This window comes from Hippopotamus amphibius, chromosome 1 (genome assembly GCF_030028045.1).
Source record: "Hippopotamus amphibius kiboko isolate mHipAmp2 chromosome 1, mHipAmp2.hap2, whole genome shotgun sequence".
Lineage (NCBI taxonomy): Eukaryota > Metazoa > Chordata > Mammalia > Artiodactyla > Hippopotamidae > Hippopotamus > Hippopotamus amphibius.
In genome coordinates, this window is record NC_080186.1 from 112,794,815 (window position 1) to 112,808,423 (window position 13,609).

Genomic DNA, 13,609 nt, shown 5'->3' on the forward strand with positions numbered 1-13,609 from the left:
TAAATATCAATTAAGTCGAGATGGTCTAATGTGTCATTTAAAGCTTGTGTGTCTTTATTGATTTTCTGTTTGGATGATCTGTCCATTGATGTAAGTGGGGTGTTCAAGTCTCCCACTATTATTGTGTTACTGTCGATGTCCCCTTTTATGGCTGTTAGCATGTGCCTTATGCATTGAGGTGCTCCTATGTTCGGTGCATAGATATTTACCATTGTGATATGTTCTTCTTGGATGGATCCCTTGATCATTATGTAGTGACCTTCCTTGTCTCTTGTAATAGTCTTTACTTTCAAGTCTACTTTGTCTGATGTGAGTATTGCTACTCCAGCTTTCTTTTGACTTCCATTTGCATGAAATATCTTTTTCCATCCCTTTACTTTCAGTCTATATGCATCCCTTGGTCTGAAGTGAGTTTCTTGTAGGCAGCATATAGAAGGGTCTTGTGTTTGTATCCATTCAGCCAGTCTGTGTCTTTTGGTTGGAGCATTTAATGCATTTACATTTAAGGTGATTATTGACATGTGTGTTCCGATTACCATTTTCTTCATTGTTTTGGGTTTGTATTTGTAGGTGTTTTCCTTTTCTTGTGTTTCCTACTTAGAGAAGTTCCTTTAGCACTTGTTGTAAGGCTGGTTCGGTAGTGCTGAATTCGCTTAACTTTTGCTTGTCTGTAAAGCTTTCAATTTCTCTGTCGAATCTGAATGAGATTCTTGCTGAGTAGAGTATTCTTGGCTGTAGGTTTTTTTCTTTCAGGACTTTCAGTATATCTTTCCATTCCTTCTGGCCTGCAGAGTTTCTGTAGAGAGGTCAGCTGTTATCCTTATGGGTTTTCCTTTATATGTTATTCATTGCTTTTCTCTTGCTGCTTTTAATATTTTTTCTTTGTGTCTAACTGTCATTAGTTTGATTAATATGTGCCTTGGTGTATTTCTCCTTGGTTTTATTCTATATGGGACTCTCTGTGCTTCTTGGACTTGGTTAATTATTTCCATTCCCATGTTGGGGAAGTTTTCCACTATAACCTCTTCAAATATTTTCTCAGACCCTTTCTTTTTTTCTTCTTCTTCTGGGATGCCTATGATTCAAATGTTGGTATGCTTAATGTTATCACTGAGGTTTCTGAGACTGTCTTCTGTTCTTTTTTCTTTTTCCTGCTCTGTGTCAGTTATTTCCCCCTTTCTATCTTCCAACTCACTTATTCGTTCTTCTGCCTCAGTCATTCTGCTGGTTATACCATCTAGAGTATTTTTAATTTCAGTTATTTTGTTATCCATTGCTGTTTGTTTGTTCTTTAGTTCTTCGGAGTTCTTATGAACTGTTTCTTGTACTTTATTTTGTTATCGAGATTTTGTATCATTTTTACTATCATTACTCTGAATTCTTTTTCAGGCATTTTTTCCTATTTCCTCTTCATTTATTTGGTCTTGTGGGTTTTTTTCTTGCTCCTTTGCCTGCATGGTGTTTCTTTGTTTCCTCGTGGTAGTCCAAACTTCTGGGGTTTCTTGTCCCGGCGATAGAGGGATTTATAGAAGACTGTCCAAGCCACAGACTAATGTCCGAGTGTTGGGTTAAACAAATACTAAGTCTAGGAAACACATACATGTGTAAGACACGCAATTACTGAATCCATTAGGACATAAGGCTCTGGAAAGACTTGACAGAAGAACCTCAGTATGCTATCAGATATTCAAAGAGAAAACCAACAGAAATTGAAAACCAAAACAGAACAAATCAGAAACAAAAGCAAAAACAAACAAACAAACAACACCCTACACATACACACACAAATCCAGGGAGATATTGAAAGCTAGGATCAAATATGAAAAAGAGCTAGAGTACCACCAGAGAGAATGGAGATTCTCAGAATGAAATTAGACAATTGTACTAAGAACTAAGATAAAGACAAACACCTAATATTAAATACCAAGGCGGTGTGTCATCTGGAGAATAGAGCAAGGAGTCTGAGCAGATTGATAGTGTTGCTTATAAGTATGTTAAGGTAAAATAAACTAAAAATGGATGGAAGACGGGGACAGAAGAGCATAGTGTGACTGGAAATATGCAAATAAAAAGAAGGGAATAGGAATATATAAAAGATAGAGATGAAAGGAAGGTAGGAGAGATATATAGTCCGTACTACCAAAAACTTAGCTAGAAATAGAAGTATATTAAAAGGTTAAAAATAAAAATAGAATGAAAATATCATTAAAAAATTATGTTATAAAACTTGTAGATCCCTTAGGACTAAGATCGTAGTTAATAAAGGAAAAAACAACAACAACAACAAAAAAAAACAGAACTAATCCCAGAATGGACTAGTTCAATAGAATTGATACTAATATTTCTGTTTCCTTAGAGTCTCAGCTGTAAGTGTCCTTCTACTCACCTTGGGTTTTTTGTATTATGCTGTGTTTTTTGTATTATTCTGTGACCAGCAGAGCTTCCTTTATTGTTTGTGTGGGAAGGGAGAGAGTACAATAGTGGCTCCTTCCCCTGGGAGTGAGTGAGCAGTGGCACACTGTCATTTCAGTCAGGCTTGGAGGTACCTGTTGCAGAGGGATGCTGGTGGCTCAGGTGTAAACAGAAAGTCTCAGAGTTGGGCCTCTCTCCAGGTTTTTGTTTTTTTTTTTTATAATCTTGGCAGCCTCCCTGCTGCCTGCATTCCAAGCCTGCTCTTGGCTGCTTGCTGGGGCTTTATGCTAGCCCTGCCTGAGGGCCTGAGGGCCCTTGTTATCCCTGAGTGCCTTAGGTGGCCCACAGGGGTCCCGCCACTGCCCATTGCAGGCGCCAAAAGAGAGAGAGAGGCTATACCCATGGCTCCTTCAGCATCCAGCTGCCATCATGGTAGGGCAGCTCTCAGGGGCAGGCACTCCTCCTCACGGACCTCTTCCCTCCTGTCCTCTCAGTCTGTCACCTTACTGGCAACAATTTTTCTCACCCTGAACCAGCTCTCCAGTTCCCACGCTCCTGCTCCCGGACCCTCTGTTCAGCTGTGAATCGACGTCTCAGTCCAGGAATGCTGAGCGGTGGTGCGGACCCTCCGTGTGTTTCTCACTCCCTCCCGTCTGCCACACCTCAGCTGTTCCACCCTCTTTGAGCCATCGTAGATGCCTCCCTACCAGTTATTTCAGGATCCTTGTGGTCCTTTCTGGTGTCTGAGGTCATCTGCTGGTGTTCAGATGGTTCTCTGTGGGAATTATTGCATCTTTTGGTGCTTCCCAATGAGTCTGTGGACAGCAATGCATTCCACATCCCTCTACTTCACCGCCATCTTTTCTCCTCTCTAAATCATTCTTTTAAACATAGACTTGAAGCATTAGACAGTGAAGTGAGCTCTTAGTGACAATTTGTCTTTCCTATTCTTCCCCACTCAGCCTAGGGACGCGTGCAGAAAGTAGAAACAAAGTATAGAAAGAAAAACTTATTTCTTTATACACATTTTGCTATAATAGCCACTGAAAAGATTGTTTCATTGCCTCTCACTGAGCCTGCCACCAGTTACATCGGCCTTTAATGTATTACTATAGCAACACGTATAAATATATATCATACATTTATTCACACATACACACATTCAAAAGCACTGTGAAGACACAGACTAGGCTTTAGCACAACTGAGGGCCCCTAACGTGACACTTAAAAATGATCACTGGTTTGCTTTACACAAGACTTTCAGTGGGCTTGGTGAGGCCATTAGTCCCCAAGTCGCAGAGAGAAGGGATGACAAAATAGGACAGCATATTTAGAGTAAGGTCAGTACACTATTTGGAGATCATAATAGAATAGAAATAGGAGATCTAGGCTAAGCATGAGATGGCATCTGGAAATCATCCCTTTCACCATGTGGATTCAAAGCTCTCAGGTGCTGCCGTGTAGACTGACCCCCGGTGTAACTGTGACCCAGCTGTACTGACCCAGGTCAGGTCATCAGGGCCCTGCCATCACTCTTCTGCAGGGCACTGCTGCTCAGTGCTGTGCTTTTAGATCTGCCGTGGAGCTCCAGTGTTGGGACCACATGCTCCACTGCTGGGGAGCAGGTCCCATCTCCCCTGAGTTGACCCTCTGGGGGTAGGTGATGAGGGGTGAGAAACGTGCTGTTGCTGGTTCCCACGCCCCTGGGGCGCTCACAGGCAGTGTCACAAGGTCCTTACACACTGTGCCTGTTTTGCTTCGTGCTGGGCCCAGTGGTCCTTGGCTGGTTATTCCTCAGCCGCAGGAAAGCCCCTCTGCCTTTCACCCTGCCCCCGCAGGCCACATCTGTGACTCCTTCCAGACCCTCCAGCAGGTGTGGAGGAGGGGGGCCCAGATCCTCCTCAGCAGACAGGGAGCTGTGAAGAAGGGGGGCAGGCCCCTCCTTCCTGCTGTTTGAAGGACCTCCGGTGGCTTCGCTTCTTGCCTGGCTCCTGGAAGGCAAGGGTCACAGGGCTGGAGTGCGTGGCAGAGCCCTTAGGGATTTCACCTGGAGGCCAAAAGAACACAATCAAATTAAGAGTCCACTATCAGGCCCTGCTGGTGGCTGAGGCTGGAGCGAGCGCTGAGTGGTGACAGCAGCCAGGAGCACGGTGAGAGCCTGTCAAGAGGATGAGCTGAGGGGTGGGCTGAGGTCTGGAGGAGCAACTGGTGCCACCAGGTTAGAGGACAAGCTTCCCACCACCTCCTGTGGTCATATCTCTGCTCAAAGCCACTGCCCACCAGGTGGCCAGATCCTACCTCACCCTCTTCAGGGGCCAGTTCACTCCAATTCCCTTTGGAGTAAAAGGATGGCTTTGTGATTTCCAAGAAAAGAAGTGCTTAGTATGAAACAGGCACATATAGACATCCTGTTGTAGGAAGGAGAGGACATCTTGCATGGCGCTCCCGCTGTTACATTCCCGTTCTGTTTACCTGATGAGGAGAGGGAAGGGCCCGGTCAGCAGGGACCTCAGAGATCATCTAAGACTAGTGCCCCGTCTTACAGATGAGGGTCTGAGGGCTCATAGAGACTGGGTCCGGCCAAAGTCACACAGCCAGTTACTGAGAAGCCTGGGATTAGAACTCAGGCCTTGGGCCGTTTCCAACCACCTAGGGGAAGTGGGAAGGATACTTCCAAAGTGGGGAAGCCAGCGGGTACCAGAGGCTTTTGGGTTACCTTCGCTGAGGCAGGAATAAGGTTTTACAGAGGCAATCTTGTAAGTACTCTAAAAGGGCTCAGGAAAGAAAGGCATCATCAGAGGAGAAAAAGGAATTCAAAAAAAAAAGGAAAGAAAAGAAAAGAAAAAAGAGAAACAGAGTTAAATCATGGTCCAACCCATTTTCACACTGTGGGCTCAACATTGTCTTATGATACAATTTAGGAACAGTCCTACGAAAATGCTCAATTGCTGATGGCAAAGCCTTAAAGTCCAAGGTAAAAGGTTTAGTTTCTTTGTTTTTTAAAAGTTAATTAATTAATTAATTGGCTGCGTTGGGTCTTCATGGCTGCACGTGGGCTTTCTTTAGTTGCAGAGAGCGGGGCTGCTCTTTGTTGAGATGCGCGGGCTTATGGCAGTGGCTTCTCTTGTTGCAGAGCACAGGCTCTAGGCGCAGGGGCTTCAGTAGTTGTGGCACATGGGCTCAATAGTTGTGGCTCTCGGGCTCTAGAGCACAGGCTCATTAGTTGTGGGTGCAGTAGCTCCACTGGCATGTGGGATCTTCCCAGACCAGGGCTGAAACCCATGTCCCCTGCATTGGCAGGCAGATTCTTAACCACTGTGCTACCAGGGAAGCCCAAAGGTTTAGTTTAGTTTCTGATCTTTGAGCCATTCTAACACCAAGTTTTCTCCAAAGTGCTTGCTAGAAGATGTGTTAGTGTTTTAAATAAACATAAAGAATATCTGCCATATAGAGAAAATCTTTCCCTTTAAGCTTCAGTTTTTTACCAAATCCTCTTTTAGATCAATAAGACCTAACAAACACTTTTGTGCTGTTGCTTGAAGAAAAAGATATATAAAATCAAATTGCAATTCTCAGTCCAATAGCATGCAGTGAAATCATTTTATTAGGCCATTTCTTGCTATGATTTTTTCGTAAAGTGGTATAGGAAACCACAGAACACATGACCTTCTTAGGATCCCTTCACTGAAATCTCATTCAGAGGCAGACCCCGTCTGTCCTCTGACCCTGAGAATCAACTGAACTGCATTTCTCCCCACTCCTGACCTGGCATAAAGGAAAGAGAACTGGGGTAAAGAGAGAAGATTCTGGCAAAGTGAGAGTCAACTGAGAGGTCAGGGGACATTGCCGATTGGAGTGGGAGGGCTGATGGGGATGTGATCTAGAGGGATGCACATTGAGGACCTGTGCTCCTACAGATGGACCAGGAATCTCCTCCTGGAAGGTCAGAGCAGGTCAAGGATCACCTGCATGCTCTGATGACAGATGGTGATGGTTTGCTCTGACTGGTGTAGTGGTTTCCTTACCTGCAAATTAGTCTTTGCCTGCTTCAAAACATCATGTGTCCTGGTCACTGGAACAACAAAACAGTCCCCAAAGGCAGAAATTACCAGTGGGGCCCATACCTGCCTTGGCTGTGTTTTCTAAAGCTTGTCGTTCTGGCCACTCAGCTCAGGGTCTCCTGCTGCCCCCACCCCCTCCTCTGCTTCCATGTTTACTGATGGCACAGGAGGTTCAGGGACATCACATCAGTCTCCCCCAGCCCCTAGCCTCTCTGGTCACTGTCCATTCAGAGCACAAGTGGGGAGCCTGGAAGGCCCCTCCATTCCCTGTCCCATTCCCTGGCCGGGGGGCACCTACACTGGCTGAAGATGAACTGCTCCAAGCTCTCCTTCTGCTGGTTGGTGGTCTTTAGATGTTCAGCTGTGCTCTGAAGGAGACTCTTCTGTTTGGATAGTTTGGTTCTCAGTTCCAGAAGCTCCCCTTTCGTGGACTCTCCCTGGGAAGAAAAACAGGCTCTCTGTCAGAAGGCCTAAGCACCCTGTGTTTCGTGGCTCTTTACAACTCTAAATAGGATTCTACAATCTTCTTAACTATTTCTGGATCAGATTCCCCTCGTTAAAGCCTCTCAAACCCTCCAGCTGGTGATGGCTCAGGATGGGCCATGAGGTGGGAACACAGAACCTGGAAGCCCCCGTACAGATTAGCACAGGCTACACTCCTGTTGCTGCAGAGAACCTGACTCCAGGCCACACTGAAACTGCCAGCTGTGAACAAGAGCTCCGATTTAATGCTGACATGGTTATATCACTTGGGCATCACAAGTAAGACTAGGTCATTAGGAATATTATTAAAGAAACAGTACACTTATGGGTTACCAGGGCTCTCATGTCTCTGCCTCCTCCATGTCCTTTCCTTTTCCTCTTTGATTACTTCTCCTGGGGGTCAGAGGTGGGAGGAGAGGGGATGGAGTCAGAGCTGCACTGAAAGCAGCCACTGCGAAGGAGAGGTCTTCCTCCATCCTGACAAAAGAACCAAGGCAGAAGGAAAGCCAGCTTATGCTGCCAGGGGAGGCAAAGTGAGAGTCTGCTCACTATATGCTCACACTCTGGGGAACGGGAACCTCTATCTCTGTGATGCCCTTGATCCTCTGATTTAATGTGGTCCACCTTGGTTTTAGGGAAAACACTCTGCTTTGTAAGGCCCACTCTTTTCTAAGTGCTCACACATCCTCTATGTGATAATCCATTCTTGACTTTTGCCAAAGAGCAACATCAAGATTTCTTGTCTACTGTTTTTAGTGTATATTATTTTCATCATTGCAAAAATTGGGACATCTGTTCTTTCCTGGTCTGGCAGTATCTCTCTAATCTTCAGGATTTCTCAAAGGCTGTGGCCAGGGACTCTGAGAACAGGGCTCTGGTGCTGTCAGTCGTCTGGGGTGGAATCACCTGGGCCTGGCAGCCTGAGCTCATTTAAATCTTACTATCTTCTCACCTGTGAGGTCTGTCCTGGTCTTTCGAGGCACACAGTGGTAGTTTAGTAGTTCTGCCTTCTCGCTCATCTATGGCTTTTGTTATCTTCCCAAGCAGTGATCACTCCTCTCACGCCTTGTTGCTCTGAGGAAGCTAATTAAAAATTTCTTGATGTCTCTTTCCTTTTCCACAAGCATTCTTTGATTCTGGGCTTAATCATTTTGGCCATTATTGTCTGTCATAGCTATTCAATACATATTTGTAAATAAAAATAACTTGTTCTTGATGTTTGGATTTGATCAAGTCAACTAACACTATGGTCAGCTGCCCCCCAGGCCACACAGGAAATGATGGCCACGTGTGGATGTCCACAGACTAGTGTTGGGAAAGCTCTGGAGGATGTTTTACTAGCACCTCCAGACACAGAGTCATGAGGACTAGGAACCAAAGAGAAGCCCTGAGTGTATGAGTAGGGAGGCAGTGAGGAGATAGGGAGATAGCAGATCAGCACTGGGAGGGACACACAGAGCTGTAGCAAAATCTGGAGAAACCTGAGAGAGCACATAGGCTTCATGTTCTTTCCTTTCCTGGGTCCAAACTAGCTATGAGTTGTGTGCAGGTAGAACAGGCACTAACTGGTATCCAGTTGGATAGCTAATGACTGAATATCTGCACTGGATTTACTAGAGCTTCTCATCCTTGGAGCCGAGGTATCTGAGGGCCCATGGTTGGGAATTGTCAGGAAGTAGCCCTTTCGAGGCTGGTAATAGCTCTGGGAGTTTGGGGTTGGTGGGTCTGGGTAGCTCTGTTCTCTCCACCTTCTCTCTTTGCCTCTCAAATTGGTGATTGGTGTGGCCAGGGAGGAAAGGGGACCAGGAGTGACCGCCCACCTCTGGAAACATGACTGAGCTGAGCCTGAAGGCTCTGGTCTTCTTCCCTAAGGACTTTGTTCTCATTGCAGAGCCGAGGTGTGGACTCCATGCCCGGCTCATAGAAAGTAGAGGTGGGTCCTGTCCCAGGACGTGCAAGCAGGCAAGTTGCATTTGTGTAACAGAGCCTCTCTGTGTTGCTCACTCTGTATCTCCAGATACTGCTTCTGCGTGTAACCTGAGAAAACCCTGAGGACTCGAGCCCTGGGCCTAAAGCCTGTTGGGCCGAATGCCTGGCCTTCGAGTGGCTCCTCTGCGTGGGTTCTTTCCATGCATTTCACGTGCCCTGGCTGCAGCTGTTCAGGAGACTCTTTTCCCTAAATAGCTGCTGCTATGGTGTGAGCAGAGCAAGGTGTGTGGAAGGGAAAGCCTCGAAGTGTCAGCAGCCTGGGGAGAGTGCGGGGAGGAAGGCCACCTCGGTAAGCAGCTGGGGGAGGCCCTGCAGACCTGGCTCTACCACTTGCCAATCACAGGACAAGGGCATAGAAGTCGGAAGGCAGATATGAGCAGATTAAGGATGGATGAGAAGTCAGAGGATTCTGGGGACCGTAGCTGGTTAGATGTGCAGTGAGGAAAGCTACTCTCCGTGCTCAGATGCAGCTACAAAGGGAGGAGAATAGTACTTACCATCCCTGCCTTGTTGACTGTAAGGAGCAAGTGGAGGGAAGCAGACCAAGGTGCTTTGAAAATTTCGAAGCTCTGCCCAAGGGTAACTTTCAGATTCTTGCTAATTTATGACCAGGAAGAGGAAGCAAACGGCCTCTCCTACTGCTTCCGAGGACTGTGGAGCTGAGCCTCTGTTCCAGCTGCTCCTGCAGGTGGTCGTTAATGCAGATGGACTCCTCCAGGCGCTGACACAGATTCTGGATTTCACCAAGATGCTCTTCTAGCAGGTCAGTCCCTGCAGCCACCCAGCAGTACTGGAGGAGCTAGGAGATGGAGAATCTTGGCATCCTGACTGTGGTGCCGACATGTGGGAGATGGGAGTCGGTGGGGGGTGGGACAGGTCAGCCAGCAAGATCCCTAAACATAATGTCCTCTCACAGGGGCATCCAGGAGCTCAGGTGACTTGTTTAATATGTAAATTGTCTTCAAACCAGGACAGCTGATGCTAAGCAAGCCCCATGGGCCTCTTCCCATAGAGGGGTGTGTGTAAAGGACGTATAACTGTACATGCACAGTTACCAGGGTAACTGGTAAGTGTAAGGGGTTTCACATGCTTTCAAAAATAACTGAAGGCTATGGACCTTGGCCTCGCACCTGGAAAGGTGTGGCCATTTCCTGAGCTGACTTCGAGTGTCATAGGGAAAGCCTCATTCTACCCTAATACCTTTTCTTTTACTGAGCCTTGACTGAACATTTGTTGGCAAGAGACAAGGCCCTTTCTCCACCCTTAGAGAGAAGGCATAAGGTAAAAGTTAGTACCTCACGTCAACTCATCCTACATAGTCAGTGACTGGTATTCAATGCTTCCCTCAAATCCCTTTTAACATGGAAGGAAGAAAGCCCACTTAACTGTTTCCACAGGGACATGTCGGGTGGTCTTCATTGCAGAGGAGCAGGAGTGATTGTACTACTGCCTCTCTTAGTGTTTCAACGAACCATTCCATTGCCTCGTCAAGGCCAGTGCCTTTGGTGGCTGAAGTTTTCAATACTTGCCATTCTTAGTCCTCCAAGCTGGTAACCCAAGTGAATATGCCATCTCCAAGGGAGACATGGCCTGGCCCATGTCTTTTTTACTAGCAAACAGCTCTAAAATGGCTTTTCTCTGCTCTTCTTCCTCCAACACAGAAACTAACTCTGATTTAGAAAAGCCAGTTAGGTCTCGGTGACAACTGTCCACCACACGAATGGCTGCATCTGTGTTTGCCTAATAACATCTCCCGTAGGGCCTGCTCCTTGTCAGTAGGGCACCGATCCAGGGGTCTGAAAGCTGATTAGAGAGTTGGGAAAAACACCCCCAAGAAAAGAAAAAGGATGCAGAAAAGAGCAGTGGGAGGGGTGCTCATGACAGACTACGTCAACTGCCTCATTTTGCTTTAGACACAGCCTTTTTCTGAAAATCACAGTTCTCTTGCTGTTGGCACTGAGCTGCATCCCAGCGTTCTCCCGTACAGCTACACCTGTCCAGGTGGTGAGATGCCTCTTGGACCTGACCAGGGGAGCTAGGAGTGAGAGGGAGAGTTTGAATTGGGTTTTCTCCACAAGACATGTTTATGGGGTGGGGATCTGTGTAGAAACGCCTCCCTTTCTGTACAACTCCTGACTGATGGAAGAATGTTCTGTGACTGTGGGTGCCTGGCATTCTGGAAGGGTCTGAGAGTGGGCTGCGAGGGGCCCAGGCTGCAGGGACAGAGAAGGACATGAATGTGAGAGCACAGAGGTGGCCGCGGACTCGCTCCTACCCCTGCTCAGCACCGAGGCCCTGGGCAGGGAGGATAACGGATGCACTCAGGAAGGACTAAGCACTGAAAGGGCCCTTTCCTTTTATCCCCACGCCGTGAGCCAGACACCAGAGGAGAAATGGAAGAGCCGCCCAGGTAGGAAAGGGGTGGCTCCTCAACGAGATGTCACTTCACAGGCGGAGCTGCTCGGCTTTGTGCTTTACCTGTGGGTTTGGATCTGGGCTGATACCCGCAGGAGCCCGGGGAGAGGTCCCCACATATGCTCTCTGCCGGAGGCCACATCCTGTCCCATGGCCACTGCTGCCCAGCGCTGTGCTGCCCCTGGAGGAGAGTGGGGCTGGGCGGGGTTGGGCCCCCATCCTGGGAAAGGAGACACTTCTCCTTGAGAGGCCACCTTGCCGAGGGACGTGCTGTACTTAAGCTGCGTCATCCTTGTTGCCACTGGGGATTCCTAGGCTGTTTCTTTAATGGTTCGGCCTTTCCTTGCACGAGAATCTCCTTCAGATTTTTGTTTGAAATGCAGTTTCTTGTGCCTTCTCCCCAGAATTTTTTAACAGGATCATACTGACCGTGACGTAGTGTTCTATAGGGTGCAGCTAGTGCCCAGGGATTGGAGCCTGTCTGCTGTATATCACAGTTACTCATCCAAGGTTAATACTGCTTTCTCTGTTTTACTCTGTACAGTGTTCTCTATTAAACTTGTGATCCATATGTTCAAAGGGGGTAATGAAATCACCATGTAAAGCAAGCTAGGTGCATGGTGGAGTTGGTATTTGCATCTTGGACTGCTTTTCCTAGGACTGTGCTTTCATTGCTTTCACATAGACTTAGAGAAGAATCTGATTGGAATTAGGGTAGAGAGTAGAGGCCATTGGTAAAAGTTAGTAACTCCTGGTAACTAGCAGTACATAAATACGACTTGACAAGTATTTACTGAATGTTCTATGTGGCAGGCTCTTGAGCAGGCACTGGGGAGGAGGGGTGAAAAAGGCACACAGAGCACCTGCTCTCAGGAAGATGACCTCTAACACAGGAGCCAGATGTTTATAGAGAATCACATATATATTGTTTTTTTTTTATTAATGACTGTGATGTATTTAATACTCATGTGTGCCTTGGTCCCATTGTGTCAGCCAGGATTGATAACTGAGTATCAACAGAAGACTATTGAACAGCCATAAAATTGTTTTTGGAGAGTGTCCTTCAGTTTGTTTTTAGTTACTTAACTTATTTTGTGGCTGCATTGGGTCTTTGTTGCTACTCACAGGCTTTATTTCTAGTTGTGGCTAGCAGGGCTACTTCATTGCAGTGCGCGGGCTTCCCATTGCGGTGGCTTCTCTTGCCGCAGAGCATAGGCTCTAGATATATGGGCTTCAGTAGATGTGGCTCGAGAGCTCTAGGACACAGGCTTAGTAGTTGTGGTGCACCGGCTTAGTTGCTCTGCAGCATGTGGTATCTTTCCCACCCAGGGATCAAACCCGTGTTTCCTGCATTGGCAGGTGGATTCGTAACCACTGTGTAACCAGGGAAGTCCCCCTTCAGATATTTTTGTCTTACTGATGGAAATACGTATGTTTGATCTAATGTCCCCTGAAATTCAACCATGGGTTCCTGGTGCTTTTGGACAGAAAGGCTTATGGTCAAGGTTTGTGTGGTGACTCTGCTGCCACCAAGTGGTGTGGGCATGTAGGGAATGTCTCCATACAGATCTCAGCTTCCTCATCAGTACGATAAGGTTATTCAAGTTCTCCAGATTCCATTCTTGCTGAATTTTTTTCCGAGTGCATGAGAGACTGAGATGCATGTTAAATGTATGCTGGGACCCGCAGCCAAGAGCTGACCTTGGTCCCTTCTCTGTGTGTCTCCTACAGGAGCCTCAACTGAGTTCACACACCAAAAACACAGAAATGAGGGAGGAGATGGAAGAAAGAAAATCAACAGGTTTGAAGGATGAGAAAAACCCAGAGAAAAGCAAGGCAATGGTATGGGAGGTGGTAGCCAAGGGAGGTGAGAATAAAGACAAGCTGAGTCCAGAAACATCAAGGGATAGTGAGGCGTGCACAGAGCATCATCCAGGTCCTCAAGGAGCACCTCAGCTGAGCAGGGAGGACTGAGAGAGTAAGTTACTCCACAGCAAACTTGTGCACCTGCCGAGGAGATCCACAGGATGGTTCAGGGTTGGCTTATACTTCTGGGAAGCACCAACTCCAGGGGGAAGAGGATGGGACCTCGATGCTCTGTCCTAGACCCCCCAAACTCAAACTTGGAGCTGCCCATGTGGTGGGTGCCCTCCAAAGTAAGTGTTCACTAAGACAGATAAATAATGTGTGGAGAAGAATTAGAGATATTCATTCTTCCCAGGGACCAGGCTAATGGGACCCTTGTTTCT